At 34.6% G+C, this 20534-nt stretch overlaps 2 pseudogenes; one reads left to right on the top strand and one right to left on the bottom strand.

The window, feature by feature from the left end:
- LOC143387856 (F-BAR and double SH3 domains protein 2-like) overlaps positions 1-20534 on the bottom strand; it is a 142660-nt pseudogene that overhangs the window by 36058 nt on the left and 86068 nt on the right.
- Positions 2252-2626, top strand: LOC143640266 (transcription initiation factor TFIID subunit 13 pseudogene; annotated as a pseudogene).

The following is a 20534-nucleotide window of genomic DNA, read 5'->3' as shown; positions in this document are numbered from 1 at the left end:
CCGGGTTCAATCCTCAGCACCACATAAAAATAAAGGCATTGTGTTGTGTACATCTACATCTAAAAAATAAATATTAAAAAAAAATCTAAGAAAGAACAAAAAATAAATGACGCTCACAGTAATAAGCCCAGACCTTCATAGCTCAGACATTAGTGCCTAAATTTCATTCTCTATTAAAAGAAATCTGAGGGCTGGGAATATGGCTTAATAGTGGAGTGCTTGCCTAGCACATTCGAGGTGCTGGGTTTGATCCTCAGCACCACACAGAAATGAATGAATGAGATGGAGGTGTTGTGTCCAATAACAACTAAAGAAAAGAAAATGAAAAATAAAAGAAAGAAAGAAAGAAAGGAAACAAACAAACAAACAAATAAATAAATCTGATCTCCTTGGAGCTAATTCTAAGTCTGGGCAGGGAAAATATAAGGTGAGCCTATGAAACCTTGTTGTGCTTAAAAGAAAGTATTCAAACTATTGGGGGTAACATCAAAGGGATACAGAAGACACTCTGAATGGACTCCAACTTTAGATAATATGGGGCCAAATTTAGATAATATGGGATTTAGAAAATGACAACTGAATTAATCTAACAAAAAATGAACAAAAATTCATAAGCTGAAAATACATAGGGTAAGACTCCTCAATATTATTGAGGGGTCAATTTTCATCAAATTGATTTATACATTCAGTATAATTCCAATCAAAATCCCAGCCATCTTTTTTTTTTTTTTGTAGAAACTGATAAGCTGATGAAAATGAGAATAGTCCAAACAATTTGAGGACTTACAGTAACTGATCCCAGGACTTATTATTATAAAGTCATTAAGACTGGACACTGGCATAAGGATAGACATATAGATCAATGGAACTGAACACAATCAAAGGAAGATTCACACATACATAGTCAGTTGTATTCAGTAGAGTTGCAAAGGTAATGAGGAAAACTGCTGGGAAAACTGCATCTCTATGTTGAAAAGAAAAACCATGACTGTTAACTCAAACTGGACCTCAACAACTGAAATAATTCTTAGGATCATAGCCCAAACAGAACACTAAAATTACAACACTTTTTAGAAAACATAAGAGAATATATCACAACTTTAGTGTGGGCCAAAAATGTCTTACGATTTAACCATAAGATAATACTGATAAATCAGATCTCACCAAAATTAAAAATTTACAATATAGAAAATGAAAAGCAAGCCAAAATCTGACGAAAACATTCACAATACATATATTTGAAAAATGATTAATACATAGAATTAAGACTGACCCAAATTTTAAAAATGGGTAAAATACTAAAAAGGATATATGTTTGGCCAAAAAATTATAAGACTCAGCATTTTAGCAATCAAATGCAAATCAGAACCACAATGAAATATATTGTATATCCACTCAAATGGCCAAATATATAAAAACCAATGATACTAAATGCTGGTGAAGGAACTGGAACTCCCATATCCTTTTTTTTTAACATTTATTCATTTATTTTTTAGGTGTAGATGGATGGACACAACACAATGCCTTTATTTTTATGTGGTGCTGAGGACTGAACCCAGGTCCCGCCCATGCTAGGCGAGCGCTCTACCTCTGAGCTACAATCCCAGCCCCTGGAACTCCCATATCTTGGGAGTATAATATGGTACAGTCACTTTGGAATACACGTTGGCAGTTTCTTATAAACACACATTTACAATATGATTTAGCAATTCCACTTTTAGAGAAATCAAAACGTCCAATCTTGTATATTACTTGTATATTCTTATAAATAAAGAGTAAAAATCTGGAAATAACCCAAATATATATGAACAGGTAAATGGGTAAGCAAATATATGTATCGAAAGGGAGAGACTGGATACAAGAGTACATACTCTCTTTCATTTAAAGAAAATACAGAATAAGTAAAGTTAATCCGTAAGACAGAAAACACTTCCGTTGTTACCTGGTCACAAGAGAACTTTCTGAGATGACAGAAATATTTTATATTTTGATTGTGGTAGTGATTTAGGCTATGTATTTGTCAAAGTTCATTGAATTATACATTTAATATTGTTATATTTTACTGTATATATAGTATATTTTGATAAAGTTGATTTTAAAAAACCTATCAGGTCAGAACAATACTCAAGATAGAAAATACCTATTCACAACACCAGAAATAACGAATACTTCGACAAACACAATGGGGTAAAAAAGAACCTTTACAGGAGAAAGACCCAGTAGCACTACCTTAATTAAGTGACCACTCATGATGGCAGATGAGGAAGAAGACCCGACCTTTGAGGAGGAAAATGAAGAAATTGGAGGAGGTGCAGAAGGTGGACAGGGTAAAAGAAAGAGACTTTTTTCTAAAGAATTATGATGTATGATGTATGGGTTTGGGGATGACCAGAATCCTTACACTGAGTCAGTGGATATTCTTGAAGATCTTGTCATTGAGTTCATCACTGAAATGACTCACAAGGCAATGTCAATTGGAAGACAAGGTTGAGTACAAGTTGAAGATATGGTCTTCTTGATTCGAAAGGACCCAAGGAAGTTTGCTAGGGTTAAAGACTTGCTTACCATGAATGAAGAATTGAAACGAGCTAGAAAAGCATTTGATGAAGCAAACTACGGATATTGATAATTTTTGTACTTCATGAAATTTCATTATATTCTGTGGAAATCATATATAATAATTGTGTATTTTGTTCAGTAATGTCCTAATATCTAGGCATGTAAAAGAAAGATGGAGGAAACAAAGTTTTCAGCCTTTATTTTAATGTCTTTGATTTTAGAGTGGTCCTTGAGCCTTTAATTACCTGCCTTTACATGACTATACTTGAATTACTTACTGAGTTTAATGACTACACGTAAGTTAAAGTACCTTACAAATTATGCAGTTCCTTCTGACTTTTGACTTTCTAAAGGATGAAGTAGTATTTATGTGTTAGGTATATTTGTGCCATTATAACTATAGCTGTTTAATATGTGAAATCTAAGTGTCATTTTGACTATGACAGCTGAGACATATGCCTTACATATTCTGAAGTTTTTAGACAACAGTGGTCTGAGATGTTATTAAACATAGTGAACTGGTTTTCTTTTAAGGAGATGATATTTGAAACTACAAGTTTTTGTAAGAATGTTTATGTCTTTTAAATGATAATTTGTTTTAATATTTTCTAAAGAGTGATTTTTTTATTTTTATTTTTTTAGAAACTTAAAAGTTTCATGTTGATGCTTCTATGTTGAAACACTTTTTTGATTTAAAACCTTTTGGACCTAGGTTACTTTTTAAGTTTTAGAACTCATTTTCCCAATCATCTACTTTCAGGAGCAGGAATGGCAATATTTAATGAGCTAATGGTAGGATAAGCATTTGGGGTAGTGTTTTTTTAACATATTTGTAAGTACTTGTGGAAATGTGTAGTTGACTAAAACTGTAACTACAAAAACCACTTTTGTAGTTCACAGTATACAAGTTTTGTGTGAATTTAGCTTACTGCATTAAATTATTGCCCTTAGCTTAAAAAAAATGAACACTCATATCATTAACTGCAGACAACTTTATTCTATATGATTCCTGATGTTATGGAAAACATGGCATCACCACTGAAGCATTCCAGCCTAAAATCTAACCTGCCTCTAACTAGGCTGGTAGACCTAACTTGCACCTTATAGAACAGAAATAATGTGTCAGTCTAATAAACGTATAAAGCCAATATTGCAAAACATAATATAGATGTTAAATATAGATGTCAGTAAGTCCATGTTTATTCTTCTCTTTTCTGTATGCTTGAAAATTTTTGCAACAAAAAATTTAAAAAATGATTAGTTGCCTGGTGTGGTGGCACATGCCTATAATTATCCCCAGCATCTTGGGAGGCTGATCTCTAAATAAAATACAAAATAGGGCTGGGGATGTGGCCTATTTTAGTAGGTATTAGTAGTCGAATGCCCCGAGTTCAATTCCCCATACCAAAAAAAAAAAAAAAAAAAAAAAGTGATTAGTTAAGAGGTCTGCTAACATTAAGAGTACAGTAAAACTGCACAATAACAGGCTCTAACATAATGTAAGTTTGGACACAATATGATTGAAAATTGTTTTTATAGTAGGTTCAAACTTGTCATTTCATTATCCTTGTAATAATGAGGCCTTACCTTTTTACATAACTGGATTTTTTTTATAACATTACAAAAGGGTCTTAATTATTTTTGAGTCACTGAGGGACAAGAGTAGCACAGTAATTTTAAATTACTCATGTATGATAGCACTCTATGAGGTGACAATTTAAGATAAAACAGGGCTCGGCATAGTGACACACACCTGTAATCCCAGCAACCCAGGAGACTGAGGGAAGAGGATTGTGAGTTTGAGGCCAATTGCAGCAACTTAGCAAGACCCTATCTCAACATAAATATAAAAAGGCTGGGAGCATGGCTCAGTGGTAGTGTACCCCTGGGTTCAATCACTCAACCCCTAGTACCAGGTGTGGGGGAAACTTGTATCTATAAAAGTGTGCTTATATAAAGAATAATTTGATATTTTTCTTTTGTTAATTCACTGATACTATATAACCGAACTCTGAATTTTTTTTTTGTTTGTTTGTTTTTGGTACTGGGGATTGAACTCAAAGGCACTTAACCATTGAGCCACATCCCCAGCCCTATTTTGTATTTTTATCTAGAGACAGGATCTCACTGAGTTGCTTAGTGCCTAGCTTTTGCTGAGGTTGGCTTTGAACTCATGATCCTCCTGCCTTCATGTCCAAAGTTGTTGGGATTACAGGTGTGCATCACTGTGCCTGGCTGGACTTTGGTTTTCAAATACACATTTAATTCAGATCATAGAATCTAGTGAACATCTTGGACAAAGGATAATGTAGTCTATAGTTCCTCTTACAGATCTTACACCAAAGGAGGTTACTAAAAATGTCCTATCTTTGATTTCTCACATTATTTTTTCCTTGTTGTGTTAATCATTTCATTGTTCAAAAAAAACAGAACTCGACCAACCCAGAAAAAAGTTATAATGTAAACTAAAAAACATTCTGAAACAACATAAGTCATGAACAGACTAGACTACTATTTAAAACTTTTGACTTCTTTACAAGCTACTTTAAAGAACACACACACCTTTTTTAAAAATATTTTTTTAGTTGCAGATGGACACAATACCTTTATTTTTATTTAAATTTATCCATCTATCTATTTATTTCTTCTTTATTTTTTAAAATATTTTTAGTTGTAGATGGACAGAATAGCTTTATTTATTTATTTGTGTGGTGGTGAGAATCAAACCCAGTGCCTCACATGTGCTAGGGAAGTGCTCTACCATTGAGCCACAACCCCAGCCCTCATCTTCTTTTTATTTATTTATTTATTTTTTGTGGGGGTACTAGGGATTGAACTCAGGAGCACTCAACCACTGAGCCACATCCCCAGTCCTATTTTGTATTTTATTTAGACACAGGGTCTCACTAAGTTTCTTAGCGCCTCACCATTGCTGAGGTTGGCTTTGAACTCGCGATCCTCCGTCTCAGCCTCCTGAGTGGCTGGGATTACAGGTATGTGCCACTGCGCCTGGCTCACCTTCTTTTTTATTGTAGTAAAGTGTATGTAACATAAATTTTCCATGCTAACTAACCATTTGAAGTGTATTGTTCAGTGGCATTAAGTACATTCATACTGATGTGCAGCCATTACCACTATCTTCCAGCTCTCTTTCATTTTGCAAAACGGAAACCCTATACATTAAACAATAATTTTTCGGGAGTCTGAGGTAGGAGGACTGTGAGTTCAAAGCCAGCCTCAGCAACTTAGAGAGGCCCTAAAGCAACTCAGTAAGATGCTGTCTCTAATATATATATATATATAATGAGAGCTGGGGATATGGCTCAGTGGCTGAGCACTCCTGGGTTCAATCCCCAGTACTAAAACAAAAAACAACAATTTGCCATTCTCCCTCTCCCAGCCCTTGGTAACCTCCATTCTACTTTTTGTCTATGAATCTGATTACTTTAGGTGCCTCATCCAGGTGAAATCACACAGTATTTGTCTTTCTGCAACCCTGATCTCTTCTGGTTCTTATTTGCATGGAATATCTTCTTCCACCCATTTATTTCAATCTGTCTGTGTCTTTGGATCTAAAGTTGAGTCTCCTATAGAAAGCAAATTTCTGCCAATTTCTAAGTTTTGACTGGACAATTTAATACATTTACACTTAAAGTAATTACTGATAAGGAAGGACTTCTGTCTTCCTGTTTGTTTTATATATGCTTTATAGCTTTTTAGTCCCTACTTCCTCCTGTATTATTGTATTTTGTGTTTAGTTGATTTTTCAGTGTCATGTTTTAGTTCCCTTCTCATTTCTTTTTGTATATTGTATAGCCATTTTCATTGTAGTAACATGGGAATTACATTTAACATCATTATGTTGTAACACTCTAAGCTATTACTTTTTTAAATAGTTATGTAAAAAATAACATAAATGATGAATGTGTGTGTATATGACAAAAGGCATTTCAAAAAATTTGAATTCCTAAATACCATACTAAGAACATTATTATTAGCTGGGCATAGTGGTGCATGCCTATAATACCAGTGGCTTGGGAGGCCGAGGCGGGAAGATCGAAGCAAGTTTAAGGTCACACTCACCAACTCAGTGAGGCCCTAACCATCTGTTTCAAAATAAAAAATTAAAAAGGGCTGGGGATGTGGCTTAGTGGTTAAGTGCCACTAGGTTCAATCCCTGGTATCAAAAAATAAAAATAAAATTTAAAAAATTAACATTTCATTTAAACAGTTGTCTTATTTCAAATTCCTGAATTAGAGGCTGAAGACATGATATAGCTCCTACAAATACTCCTGAGACAATCCAAAGATCATGACAGTAAAACAAGAGTTTGTCCATCACTATTGGTATTATTTTTTGTTGTTGTTGTATCTGGGACTAAACCCAGAGAACTTAACTGAGTCACATCCTAAGCCCTTTTTATTTTATTTTATTTTATTTTTTTTTAATTTTGAGACAGGGTTTCGCTAAGTTGCTTAGGACTTCACTAAGTTGCTGAGGCTGGCTTTGAACTTGTGATCCTCTTGCTTCAGCTTCCTGAGTCACTGGGATTACTGGTGTGTGCCACCATGCCCAGTGAGTATAGTATTTTCATCAGTATCTGGAACATAGCTGATGCAGTGGTTGAATTAATCAGTTAGTAAATCTGCCCCAAATTAACCAGACAAGAATTAAAGATCTCTAGTCTTTGGAAAAGCATTTTTTATATTTTGAATTTCTTCTAGTTGGAAGATTCTTTAACCTATTACAAAAGACCACAAATGACTTTTATTCTAATTAGCAATACTGAATGGAGACATAATATAGGAAAGACTGGATAAAGCAGATTCTTAATAAGGCTCTTGTTAGCAGGAATTAAAAACCAAACTTGAAAGCTATAATGCAATTTTAACCACCTTTCTCTCTCTTGTAACAGGTATTTATAATTAGGTAAAAAGCTATTGAGTAACTATGCAATTCAGAAAAACCAATGCAAAAGATATACAGGCAGAGAAAAGAAAAAGGGTATGTACAAAACAATTAATGTCAATCTCTCTTGTTTTCTAGTCTATCAAAAAATTTCATTATGACAATCTTGTAAGTACTGCCCAAATACACATGCCCTCCTATTTGCCAGTTAATTTTAGCTGGGAATTTTTTTAAAATTCTCTAATATGAGGAAACTGAGAGATCATTTTAAGAAAATAGAATTAATTACATTTTACAGACATTCAAAACTGAGATAATCTGACATTATAATTTTAGCATATTCCATATTTTGGAACGAAAATGATCTTTGAGAATGCAGACTTAAATGTATTAGGAGAGGTGAAATATTCTGTTGTGGGAATCTCACTTTATATTTTTAGTTTTAAGCTAACAGTGTAGTTTAGCATACTCATACTCAGGGAAATAAAAGGTCAACTGGCCTTTATTTAGGCCTTTATTTAGACTGACAGCTGTTAGTACTACTACTATAAAAGATGTGGTAGTAGAGGCACTAGTGGAGTTAAGGTACTAGATAGTGATACCATGGATGGAGTCTGTAAATGGAAAATATAAGTACAATCCCTTCAGAAAATTTCTGAGACTTGTTCTAAGGTAATCACTTCTGTTCCACTAAGGCGGTAATACTGGCTTCATCCAGAGTGAAGAGAAACAAAACAATAGAATAATAATCTCTTTTACCACAAGCCAGTGTTTTCCAAACTGGCAAGGGCCCGCCAGCAGTACTTGGCCAGCACCAGAGGGTAGTGGTTTAGCTGTGACTCTGAATTCAGAGAGGAAAATGTCTGCTCACTGCACACCCTGCCCTTCTCACTATGGAGGCTGTGGGTCAGACTATGCCAGGAAAGAAGCAGAGGAGAGGTTACAGGAGCTTCTTTAGACCATGAAGATGGCAAACCCATTCTGGTTCAAATCACTTCCATGGGGCTCTGTCAAAAACACGCTCATATACCCTGTGTTTGCCTCTGTCACCTCACCCTTACCCCACAACCACGGAAGCACTTTTTCAAAACCTCTAGAGCAATAAAGGGGTGTTTGAAAATCACTAGTTTAGATTACCTTCAACCAATGCCAGAATTCCTTGTACAGAGTCCCTGACAGATGCTTGCCCAGAATCCTGAGCCCTTACAGTGTTGCACTATGTACTTATTCTGCCACTCAGAAGATCTGACTCTTAGAAAATATTTCTCAACATCAAACTAAAACCTGCCTCCTTCCTACCTTCTTATTTTGGTTCAAGTTCTGTTTCTTGAGGTTGCAAGCCACAGATCTATGTTATTCCCTTTTCCCTGACTAATTAAATACTATTCACTGGCCAACACCATCCTAAGTCCTACCTCTGCTCTGAAAACCCCTCCCCCAATGCTCCCCGTGTCCTCCACTTCCTGAAGCATACTTGTATGGCCACTCTTTGGCACTTGTGCTTCACAGTCTTGGTTATCTTTGGCATTCTTTAGGCTTTTCTAATAAGAACATATCTCTTGAGAGTTGTAAAGTCTTGGTCTTTTTTTTTTTTTAAATGTCTACCTCCATATCCCTTCATCATGCTGTAGCAGAGTAGATGAATACACATGTGTGTCCTCTGTGAACTGGACCTAGTTTACTTACTTTCTATCACATTTCCTTACAAAAATCTGTTATTCTAATCACTTTCAACTGCCAAACTCTACCCTGTGCCTGCCCCCTTTTGCTAATACTTTCTTGTTCTCTCATTTTGACCTCTCCCCCTCTAGGGCAAGAAGTATTAGCCTGGGGTTGATGAACTCTGATGCTGTACACAACATGTACATTTCTTTTTTTGTGGGAGAGGTTTCATAGTTTTTATACAACTTTCAAAAGATCTCATGAGTCAAAAAAAAAATTACTTTTATAATGCCCTATCGCTTCTCAACCAAATCTCTATTGCTGAAGACCCAGTTCATGCCCCTGGATTCAGAAACCACCCATATAAGGGAGATTTTTTAGGTTCTAAATATAAACATATATAATCTTATATAAATATATTACTATGTATGATTATATAATATATAAACTATATATAAATGTTATTATATATTCTATAATATATAAGTTATCATTTTATATATAAACATAAATATCTCTACCATTAACTTGATTATCATTTTACTTTGTTAAACTTTAATATCTTTATTGTGACTTAATTCTTTTGTTATGTAATTTTCATGATTATGAACTCTTCACAGCAGGTTCAAAGTCTGCTATATGTATACTTTCTACAAAGCAGGCACTCAATAATACTACTGTGGACATAAATTAAATGGTGATTCCCCTTCAACTTAATAAGTGTAGGAACTCAGCTTCAAAGGTGTACATCACAGCTGTGACATTGACTGGAGTTGGGCAAAATGCCATAGTTAGCTGCCCCCTTACCTCTGCTTTACGAATATTCTCTCTAGCTTCATCTCTTTTCTGTTCCAGTTCTGCTCGGCTTTGTTCTGATACAGCAACTCCATGGCATTCAAGTTCGTTTAGAACCTAAAGAGAAAACAGGTACAGAAAATAATCCTCCTTCTCATCTTTGTTCCTTGAATGATTATTTGAAAGATTTTAGTAACTAAAACCATGATTCCTTTTTTAACAAATTATTATCCTTTCCTTAACTTGTAATTTTGTTTCATTTATTTATTTAATTCTAAAAATTTGGATTATAGACTCTGTAAGCTGCAAAACTAGTACACACTCCCTTCACCCAACTTCCCCCAGTGGTAAAAATTTATATAACTTTACATTAGTAGTTTCCCTTTATCCTCAGGAGATTCTTTCCTAGACCCTCAATGGATGCTAAAAATGCTGGTAATACTGAATTCTAAAATTACTATGTATTTTTCTATAAGCCCTGCAACGATGCTTCTCAGTGGAAGAATTAATCTGTTTTATGTCATGGTGCCTTCTTTGCATTACTAGTCTTGTATTCTGTCGTTATTAAGTAAAATAAAAGGTTAAGCAAAACACTCTGATATTATAACAGCGGATTTGATAATCTAACTGGCTACTCAGTAAGTAACAGGTGGATAGGGTACGTAGCGTAAAAATTATGGTTAAAGTGTTTTGGATCTTGGGTGGGAAAGAATGAGACTTCCATGTTATTCAGAATGGTGTGCAATTTAAAACATCTAAAATGTTTATTTCTGAACTTTTACATTTAACATTTCTGGGCTGTGGTTGACTTCAGGTAACTGAAACCATGGATAGTGAACTGCAGATAAGTAGGGGCTACTGCAATAGAGTACAAAAATTGACATTGGCTCAATCTACAGATCCTACTTGGATTGTACAAGTTTTGACATGCATACCTTTAGTTTTTAAAATTTACATGAATATAAAATACTGTTACAAAACAATTAATGCAAAATGGCAAAAGTTTTTTATTACATTGTATAATCCATTATGGGGTAAAACTGTCATACCATCAATTAATTTTTATTTTTTCTAAACCACTTTTGAGCATTTCTCTATATATAAAAACAAACAGAAAATTTTGTTTAAAAAAATAAAATTAGATATACTATCTTTTCAATGTTTCTAAGAAAGCTTTTCATGTCTGTATAAATAGACTGACCTCATTCTCTTTAATTAATCTATAGATCCAAGAATTTAACTGTACCATGTTTCATTTATTCTTACTCTATTTGCCTTTTGAATTTTCAAGTTTCTCAACATTATACGTGACTCTGTACAAAGAACCCTTTGTACAATGACGTTTTGTACAAAAGTCAATGACTTTTTGAACACATGTAAGAATATTTAAGATAAAAAATATAAAAGCAGAAATTGCACATTTTAATTTTAATAGACATTACCAGATTATCTACACAAAGTTGTACCTACTCTTCCTTGTATCTTACCCACACTGAATTTTGCCAATCTTTAAAATTATGCCAATGTATTTTTTAAAAAATGATCTCACTGTTGAGTTGGTTTTTCAAAAAAAAAAAATCAATAAAATCGAGAAAACTTTAGCCATGCTAACCAAGAGAAAAAGGGAAAAAACTCAAAGGATATATCACCACAGACACCACTGAAATACAGAGGATGATCAGAAACTATTTTAAAAACTTATACTCCAATTAAACAGAAAATCTTGAAGACATCAACAAATTTCTAGAGAAATATGACCTACCCAAATTGAATCAGGAAGATATACAAAATTTAAACAGGTAAATTTCAAGCGATGAAACTGAAGATGCCATGAAAAGCCTATCAACAAAGAAAAGCCCAGGACTTGAAGGATTCTCAGCTGAGTTCTACCAGACCTTCCTTCAAAGAAGAACACCAATCCACTTCAAAGTATTCTATGAAACAGAAAAGGAGGGAACCCTTCTAAACTCAACCTATGACCAGACAAAGATACACCAAGGAAAGAAAACTTCAGGCCAATATCCCTGATGAACATAAATGCAAAAATTCTTAGTAAAATGCTGGAAAATCACATAGAAACATATTAAAAAGACAGTGCACCATGATCAAGTGGGTTTCATCCCAGGAACACTGGCTCAACATCCAGAAATCCATAAATGTAATTCACCATATTTTCAGGTCTCTAATTAATGGAGAATCATTTTATATGTTGCTAGCAATTTGTACTTCTATTTCAATTCACTTTTTTAATCTTTTAATTATTATTAAAATATATTTCTTTCAAGATATTTACTCCTTTTTTTCCTATTATTTGTTATAAACATTTCCTTCTACTCTCTCCCCTTTCCTTTTTTAATGCTCTTTTGTTTTGCGGAAATTTTTAATTTTTATGTGGTCACATTTTATCAGTCTTTTCCTTTATAGCTCCTGAGTTTTGTTTTGTTTAAAAAGGTATATGGCTGGGCGCAGTGACAAATGCCTGTAGTCCCAGCAGCTCTGGAGGCTGAGGCAGGCAGATGGCAATTTCAAAGCCAGCTTCAGCAATGGAAAGGAGCTAAGCAACTCAGTGAGACCCTGTCTCTAAGTAAAATTTAAAAAAGGCATGGGGCTAGGGATGTGGCTCAGTAGTTGAGTACCCCTGAGTTCAACCCCTGGTATCCCCACCCCCCGTCCAAAAAAAAGGGTATCTGTAATATACCAAAAATATGGGGCTGAGGTTGTGGCTCAGTGGTAGAGGGTTTGCTTAGCATGTGTGAGAGACTGAATTCAATTCTCAGTACCACATATAAATGAATAAAATAAAGGCCCACTGATAACTAAATATATATATATATATATATATATATATATATATATATATATATATATATATATATATATATATATTCTAGGTTCTTCTAGTTTTTTAATAGTCATATGTTTAGCGCTTAGCACTTAGCTCTTTAGTTTTCTAAAATTTATTTTGTATATAGTGGAAGAAAGAAACCTAATGGTGTATTTTTCCCTAAACATACAAAATTGCTAAATCCACTTACTAAAGGATTTTTACTAACTTTTTTCCCCAAAGATTTGAAATGCCATTAACTTTTTTTTTTTTTTGGTAGTGCTTGGAATTGAACCTAGGGCTTCATGCATGCTAAGCATATACATGTTCTATCACTCAGCCATACCCCCAGGCTAACATGTTTTCTATTATAAAAAAATTCAAATATACTTGAAGGTTTTAGAGCATCTATTACAATAAATCCCATATATTAATAACTGAGATTCAAAAAAATGTTAAAATTTGCTTTACCTATCCTTTTTGTTTTTTGCTACAGCATTTGAAGAAAAAAAATCGATATTAAGTCATTTTATTCCTACGTGTTATAATAAATATCTCTAAATGTGAATTGTTTTATACAACCATAATACCATTATCAGACCTAACAATAATTTCTTGGCAGCTTTTAATACACTGTTCATCATTATATTTCCCTCCTACCTGAAAAATGGCATCTTGATTGACATTTCAAATCTTTGGGGAAAAGAATTAGTAAATCCTTTAGTAAATGGATTTAGCAATTGTGTATGCCAAAAATGGTATCTTGATAAGATCATTATTCTAAATTATCATATGTTCTTTAATAGATTTGCTATTTTTTTGTATTAGATCACAGTTAATTTCTGTGGTCATTATTTTATGATTTAGTATGTGGTAAGTCTCATTCTTGTGTGTTTATAATAAGAATTCCAGGTAAATTTTAGAGCCAGAATGTCAAGCTTCTCCAAATATATTTTCTAAGTTTCATTAAAATTTTATATTCCTTTACCTTATCAGTATTTTACTGCTGTGATGAATAACTTTTTTCCACTGTATTTGCAATTTATTATTTCTGATTAATGAGAAAACTAAAGTTTTCCTTTTTCCCTTCAGTTTTGAAGACTGAACCCAGGCCTCACTCATGCTAGGCAAATGCTCTGCCACTGAGCCAGATTCCTAACCTTGGAAAATTAATGATTTCTAAAAATATATTCTTGTATTTGTTCACTTTACTAAACCATCATTGACAATTGGGTCTTGGTATTTTGGGTACATATATTATTAATAAATAATGATGGATGTGCCTTTTTCTAATATTTAAATCTCTTAACTGGTTTTCTTTAATTAATACATTGACTAATCCTATATGACACTGAAAAGTAGTGGTGATGATAGATGTTGTTTTCTTGTTTTATCATTGTAATAAGCAGCATGGCTTTGAAGATGTAAATACCCTGGTGTCTGAAACTGTGGGTATGTATGATGTAATTTGCAGAAGTATTAGAGTTAGGAACCTTAAAATAATGAGATCATCCTTGATTACCTAAGTGAGTTCAATATAATCATGTGATATCTTTCAAGCAAAGAATTTTCTCTGGCTAGAGTAAGATAAGAGATGGGTAGAAAGGAAATTAGAGATTCTAAGCAGAAGGATTCAGTGTGCCATTGCTGATTCTGAGACCGGAAGCACAAGTGCAAGGACCAGGAAGAGTAGCTTCTAGGGGCTAAAGACATCCTCTAGCTAATAGCTGGGAAGGAGACAGGGAACTCAATCTTGTTTTCTTCTCTTTAGTTGTAGATGGACACAGTACCTTTATTTTATTTATTTTTATGTGGTGCTAAGGATCAAACCCAGTATCTCACATGTGCAAGGCATGTTATTATATATATATATATATATATATATATATATATATATATATATATATATATATTTTTTTTTTTTTTTATTTATTTATCATTTTTACAAGTTTGTTATACCTTTGTCTAAAATCAACAGACCATATATGTGTGGGCCTACTTCTAGACTCTTCATTTTGTTCCATTCATCTGTAAGTATATCCTCATACCAATGCTAAAACATCTTGATTAGTATAGTTTTATGTCTTGAAACCAGGTGGAGAAAGCCCTCAAATCTAATCCTTCTTTTTCAAAATTGTTTTGGCTATCTTAGATGATTTGCATTTTCACATATCTTTGAGAATTAGCTTGTTAATTAAAAAAATGCTGGGTATTTAACCTGTATTACATTGAATATATGGAGAAAACTGGTATTTTAAAAATAGTCTTCATATACTGGGCGTAGTGGCGCAAGCCTATAATCCTAGCAGCTTGGGAGGCTGAGGCACGAGCATCTCAAGTTCAAAGTCAGCCTCTGCAGAAGTGAGGTGCTAAGCAACTCAGTTGAGACCCCGACTCTAAATAAAATACAAAACAGGACTGAAGATGTGGCTCAGTGGCAGAATGCCCCTGAGTTCAATCCCTAGTACCCATCCCTCCAAAATAAATAAAAATAGATTTCATATGTAGTTAAAGTCTATATATGTGTCCTTATGCCAGTACTGCACTACCTCAATCTCTGCAGTTTTATAAGCTTTGAAATCAGGAAGTAGGAGTTCTCTAACCTTATTATTTTTCATGACTATTTTGGCTATTTGGGGTCTCTTGAGATCTCATATGAATTTTAGAATGGCTTTGTCTTTTCTTGTAAATAACACTGTTCAGATTTTGAAGGGAACTACATTGAATTTGAAGAACATTTTGGTATTAAGTGCCATTTAACAATATCTGCAGCTATCTGGGAGGTTGAGGCATGAGTATTACAAGTTCAAAGCCAGCCTCAGCAACTTAATGAGACCCTGTCTCGAAATAAAGAAAAAGGGCTGTGGATGTGTCTCAGAGGCAAAATGCCTTTGGGTTCAATCTCCAGTAACAAACAAAACAAAACAAAACAAACACATGAAAAGAAGCCCCCATAAAACAAACCCCAAACAATATCTGCCTTCAGTTCCATGAATACTGGATATATTCCCAATGGGATTTTGATAGGAATTACATGGAATCTGGACATCATTCTGGGAGTAACTGTCATCTTATCAATACCTTCACTTAATGAACATGAACTGTCTTTCCATTTACTTATGCCCTCTTTAATCTATCATCAATGTTTTTGTAGTTCCCAGTGTACAAGTCTTTTACCTTCTTGATATTTTCTTTTTGGTGTTACTAGAAATGAAATTGCTTTCTTAATTTCCTTTTTTTATTGTTGCTGTGGTACTGGAGATGTATTAATTTCCTTTTTGCAGTGCTCATTGTTATTTAGAAATGTAACTGATTTTTTTGCTTTTATTTTGCATCCTGCAACTTTGCTATAACTGCTATGGCAACTTTGCTATAACTGCTCTAGAACTCCTATGTTGAGTAAACATGGTGAAAGTGAACATTCTTATCTTGTTCTTGATCTTGAAGGAAACATTTTTGATTTTTCATCATGGACAATCAATTACCACCCCCCCCATCCCAATATCTCATACTAGGATGGAACCTGGGGACTACTACTACAGAGCTACATCCCCAACCTTTTTTTTGTTAAATAGTCTCAATAAGTTGTCCAGGCAGGTCTTGAACTTGTGATTGCCTCCTCCCCAGCCTCCTGAGTAGTTGGGATTATAGGTGTATATAACCACGCCTGACAACTGTTAAACATTTTTTGTATTTTAAAGCTGACTATGATGCACTGTGGTGTGATTTTCTTTGTGTTTTACCTGCCTCAGGCTTACTGAGCTTTAGCTCTTGGTTTACAATTTTTATTAATTATGGACAGATTTTAGCAAAAAAAAAAAACAAAAACAAAAACAAAAACAAAAACAAAAAACCCAAAATCCCAGGCTTTGGGGGATAAGAAGTGAGTGTATTTTGCATGTCAGAGGTATGTGAAGTTTTAATTATAACTTTTAACCATAAAATATACTGTGGAAGACTATGTTTTTCAAAAAGTTGTTACTACATTTCTCATTCTGCATGTTTTTCCAACTTCGTTACTTCTCCACCAAGAAGTAGAGTGTATGTCCTACCTCCTTGAACTATGGACAGGCCTTTGTGATTGTCTCAATAAAATATGATTCAACAATCCCAATGATGTTTCTGAGGCTAGGTCAAAAGAATACACAGGTTTTATTTTCTCACTCTTGGAACTTATATCTTTGGGGCTTTGTGCTACCATGTAAGTAGTATAGCCAACCTGAAGCCACCATGTTGGAGAGATCATGTGGAGAGACCACACAGAGACAGAAATGTGTAAGAAGCCCTAGCATTCTGGTTCCCAACTGTTTAGATCTTCCCAGCCTAAGAACCAGTTATTTTTGGGGCTGGGGCTGGGGCTCAAGCAGTAGCACGCTCGCCTGGCATACGCGCGACACTGAGTTCGATCCTCAGCACCACGTACAAATTAAGACGTTGTGTCCGCCGAAAACTAAAAAGAAAATAAATATTAAAAATTCTCTCTCTCTTTCTCTTTAAAAAAAAAGAACCAGTTATTTCACATGAGATGACACCAGCACTGGCCATTATCTGATTATTATAAAGTGATAACTGCCAAGTTGAGACTACCAATACCCAGAACACTGAAAGACATTATTTTTTTTAAAATAAATCTTTTTTATTTTTTTTTAGAGAGAGAGAGAGGGAGAAAGAATTTCAATATTTATTTTTCAGTTTTTGGCATACACAACATCTTTGTATGTGGTGCTGAGGACCAAACCCGGGACGCACGCATGCGAGGCGAGCGCGCTACCGCTTGGGCCACATCCCCAGCCCCTGAAAGACATTATTAAAAAAATGCTTTTTAAATTTTTTTTAAGCTGGGTATGGTGGCAGATGACTGTAATCCTGTGACTCAGGAGGCTAAGGCAGGAAGATCCAAGTTTGAGGCCAGTCTCGGCAACTTAACAAGACTGTCAGCAACACAGTGAGAACCTATTTTAAAATAAGACACAAAGCTGGGTGTGGTGGCATACACCTGTAATCCCAGTGGCTCAGGAGGCTAAAATAAGGAGGATGGTGAGTTCAACATTGGCCTCAGCAACTGAGCAAAACCCTGTCTCTAAATAAAATATAAAAAAGAGGGGTGGGGATGTGGCTCAGTGATTAAGTGCTCCTGGGTTCAATCCCAGGTACCAAATAAATAAATAAAATAAAATAAGGTTTGGGAATGCAATTCAGTGGTAAAGCAGTCTTGGGTCCAATTCCCAGTTTAATAATCAAAAAACCAAAACCAAAACAACAACAACAAGAAAAACCCACAAAAAGCAAACAACAACAACAAACCCCAAAAACCCAAAACATTGTCTCCTGTGAGACAAGTGAAATAAGATGTCAAAGTAGGCAAAAAAATACATGGGATACAGCAGCAAGCAAGGCCCAATGTTGAAAATATTAGTTCATGATTAGGTTGAAAGTGAAAAAATAGCAGTGTATGAGATGGACCATAGGGAGAGTAAAGAGTTTAAAAAAAAAAGACAGCCTAGTTCAGGAATCTAAGGAATTTAAATATTTAACCATTGGATAGAGAAAGAGCAACCCATGAAAGAATCTAGACAGGCTGAAGAGGAAGAGGGAAAACTGGAACAATGCTGAGTTACAGAGGGCTGAAGAGTGTTTTAAGAAGAAGGGTGTTGTTAGTTATGATGAAACTTGATTGGTTAAGAAAAATGAGAGATCAAGTGTCCACTTTGGATCTTGCAACAGACATCACTGGTGATTATGATAAATTTAGAAGGAAAGGAATGATCAGAAGGAAAGCAAGGCAAAGCTTAAACACAATGCGCTGAAAAGTAGGAGGGAGGTCAGGATGTGTAAGTGTGGACAATTCTTTTAAGAAGTTGGACGTGAAGTCAAAGAAAGAGGATCTAGATACTAAAAATCAAACTAAAAAAAATACCATATTTAAAATAATTTCTTTGCACTTGGAGTTTAGTCTTGAAAATATATTTTCATGGAATTTACAACTGTGTCTTCAAAAAAACTTGTCTTGAGAGATGAAAGTCTACTTTAATTTAACATATGTATGCCTCTTCCCCCGGCCAACAAACTGTAATACACCATCACTAGTCTTTCTTAGGCAATTTTTTGGCAAACAGGTGAATTAATGTGTTGCTGCTACAAGGTTTACAGAATTTTTAAGATAAATAGATAAGACTATATTGTTGAGTTTGAGAAAGAACAAAAAAAAAACATATATGGGTGCTTTTGACATTAATAAAATTTAGCTCCTTAAATGGGTCTGACACTTGGCTTAAGCTGAATGTGGCCAGGATTCTACTACACTTACCCGTTGTTGATGAACAATATTTTTGTGCTCACGTGCCACACGTGTGGCCCATTTCCTAGCCTCTTTATTTAGACTGTGCTCCTCTGTGGTCCCAGTTTCTTATTCTAATTGTCGACTCTACAACACAAGAGAGAACAGAGAGAAAAATATTGTTATTCTGATTGCAATTATTATACTCAGTAGTTAGACCAAAGGGCCTTCATTTAGCACTTAAAAAACAAGACATACTGAGTATAGTGGCACACACCTATAATCCCAGCAACTGTGGAAGCTGAGGCAGGAGGATCCCAAGTTTGAGGTCAGCCTCAGCCTTCTGAGTAGCTGGGATTAAAGGTGTGTGTTACTGTTCCTGGCAAGAAAAAAAATTATTTTTTGATACTGAGTATTGAACACAGGGGTATTTAACAACTAAGCCACATCCCCAGTCCTTTTTATTTTGAGACAGGGTCTCACTTAGTTGCTTAGGGCCTTGCTAAATTACTGAGGCTGGCTTTCAATTCACAGTCCTCCTGCCCCAAGCCTCCCGAGCCACTGGGATTACAGGCATGTTTCACTGTGTCTAGCTAAGAAAATAAGTTCCTAAATATGAATTGTCCAAAGAGGATTTTTAGAATAAAAAGAGATATAATGAAATGGAAAGAATTTTAGAGACTGACTTGCAATTTAATCTTTTCATAAATTCTGAAGTCAGGTCACAGAAGACATGTGAAAGCTCTTTATAACGTATATCTTAATAAAATAAAAATATTATACAAAGCAAACACAGTCCAGGGTGCTAAACAACACACAGAGCAATATTCTCAGCCATCGTCACTATCAAAAATCCTACCATCCAGGCACATGGTAATCCCAGAGAATCAGATGGCTTTGAAAGGAGGATTCCAAGCTCAAAGCCAACCTCAGCAACAGTGAGGTACGAACCAACTCAGAGAGATGCTGTCTCTAAATAAAATACGATATAGGGCTGGGGATGTGGCTCAGTGGTCAAGTGCTCCTGAGTTCAATCCCCGGAACTCCCCCAATCATCCCCCAAATCCTATCAGTCAGGCTATAATGTAGATCACTATTTTTTTTAAAGATGGACATAATATCTTTATTTATTTTTATGTGGTGCTGAGGATCAAACCCAGTGCCTCACAAGTGAGAAGCAAGCACTCTACCACTGAGCTATAACCTCAGCCCTATCACTATCTTTTAGAGTGGTCATATTTACAGTGGTTGATTATAGTGAAGGAGCTGCAGGTGACTGCTTCTTTTTAAATGATGACTAATTTAATTTTTAGTTCATTTTTTAAATAGTTTCCCTTTATTCTTTTAAAAATGTATTTGAAATATATAAAAGAATGGTAACATATAAGAGACATGAAGCACCTAATTTAAAGAACATTGGTATCTTTTTGAAGCAGAATATGAGAATTAAATAATTAAATAACAGATAGCACTATAGCCTAGCTCTGGAAAAGCTCACTTACTCAATT

Source organism: Callospermophilus lateralis, unplaced genomic scaffold (genome assembly GCF_048772815.1).
Source record: "Callospermophilus lateralis isolate mCalLat2 unplaced genomic scaffold, mCalLat2.hap1 Scaffold_1583, whole genome shotgun sequence".
Taxonomy (NCBI): domain Eukaryota; kingdom Metazoa; phylum Chordata; class Mammalia; order Rodentia; family Sciuridae; genus Callospermophilus; species Callospermophilus lateralis.
Note: the sequence above shows the minus strand (reverse complement) of the source record. Positions and strands in the feature narration are given on the sequence as shown.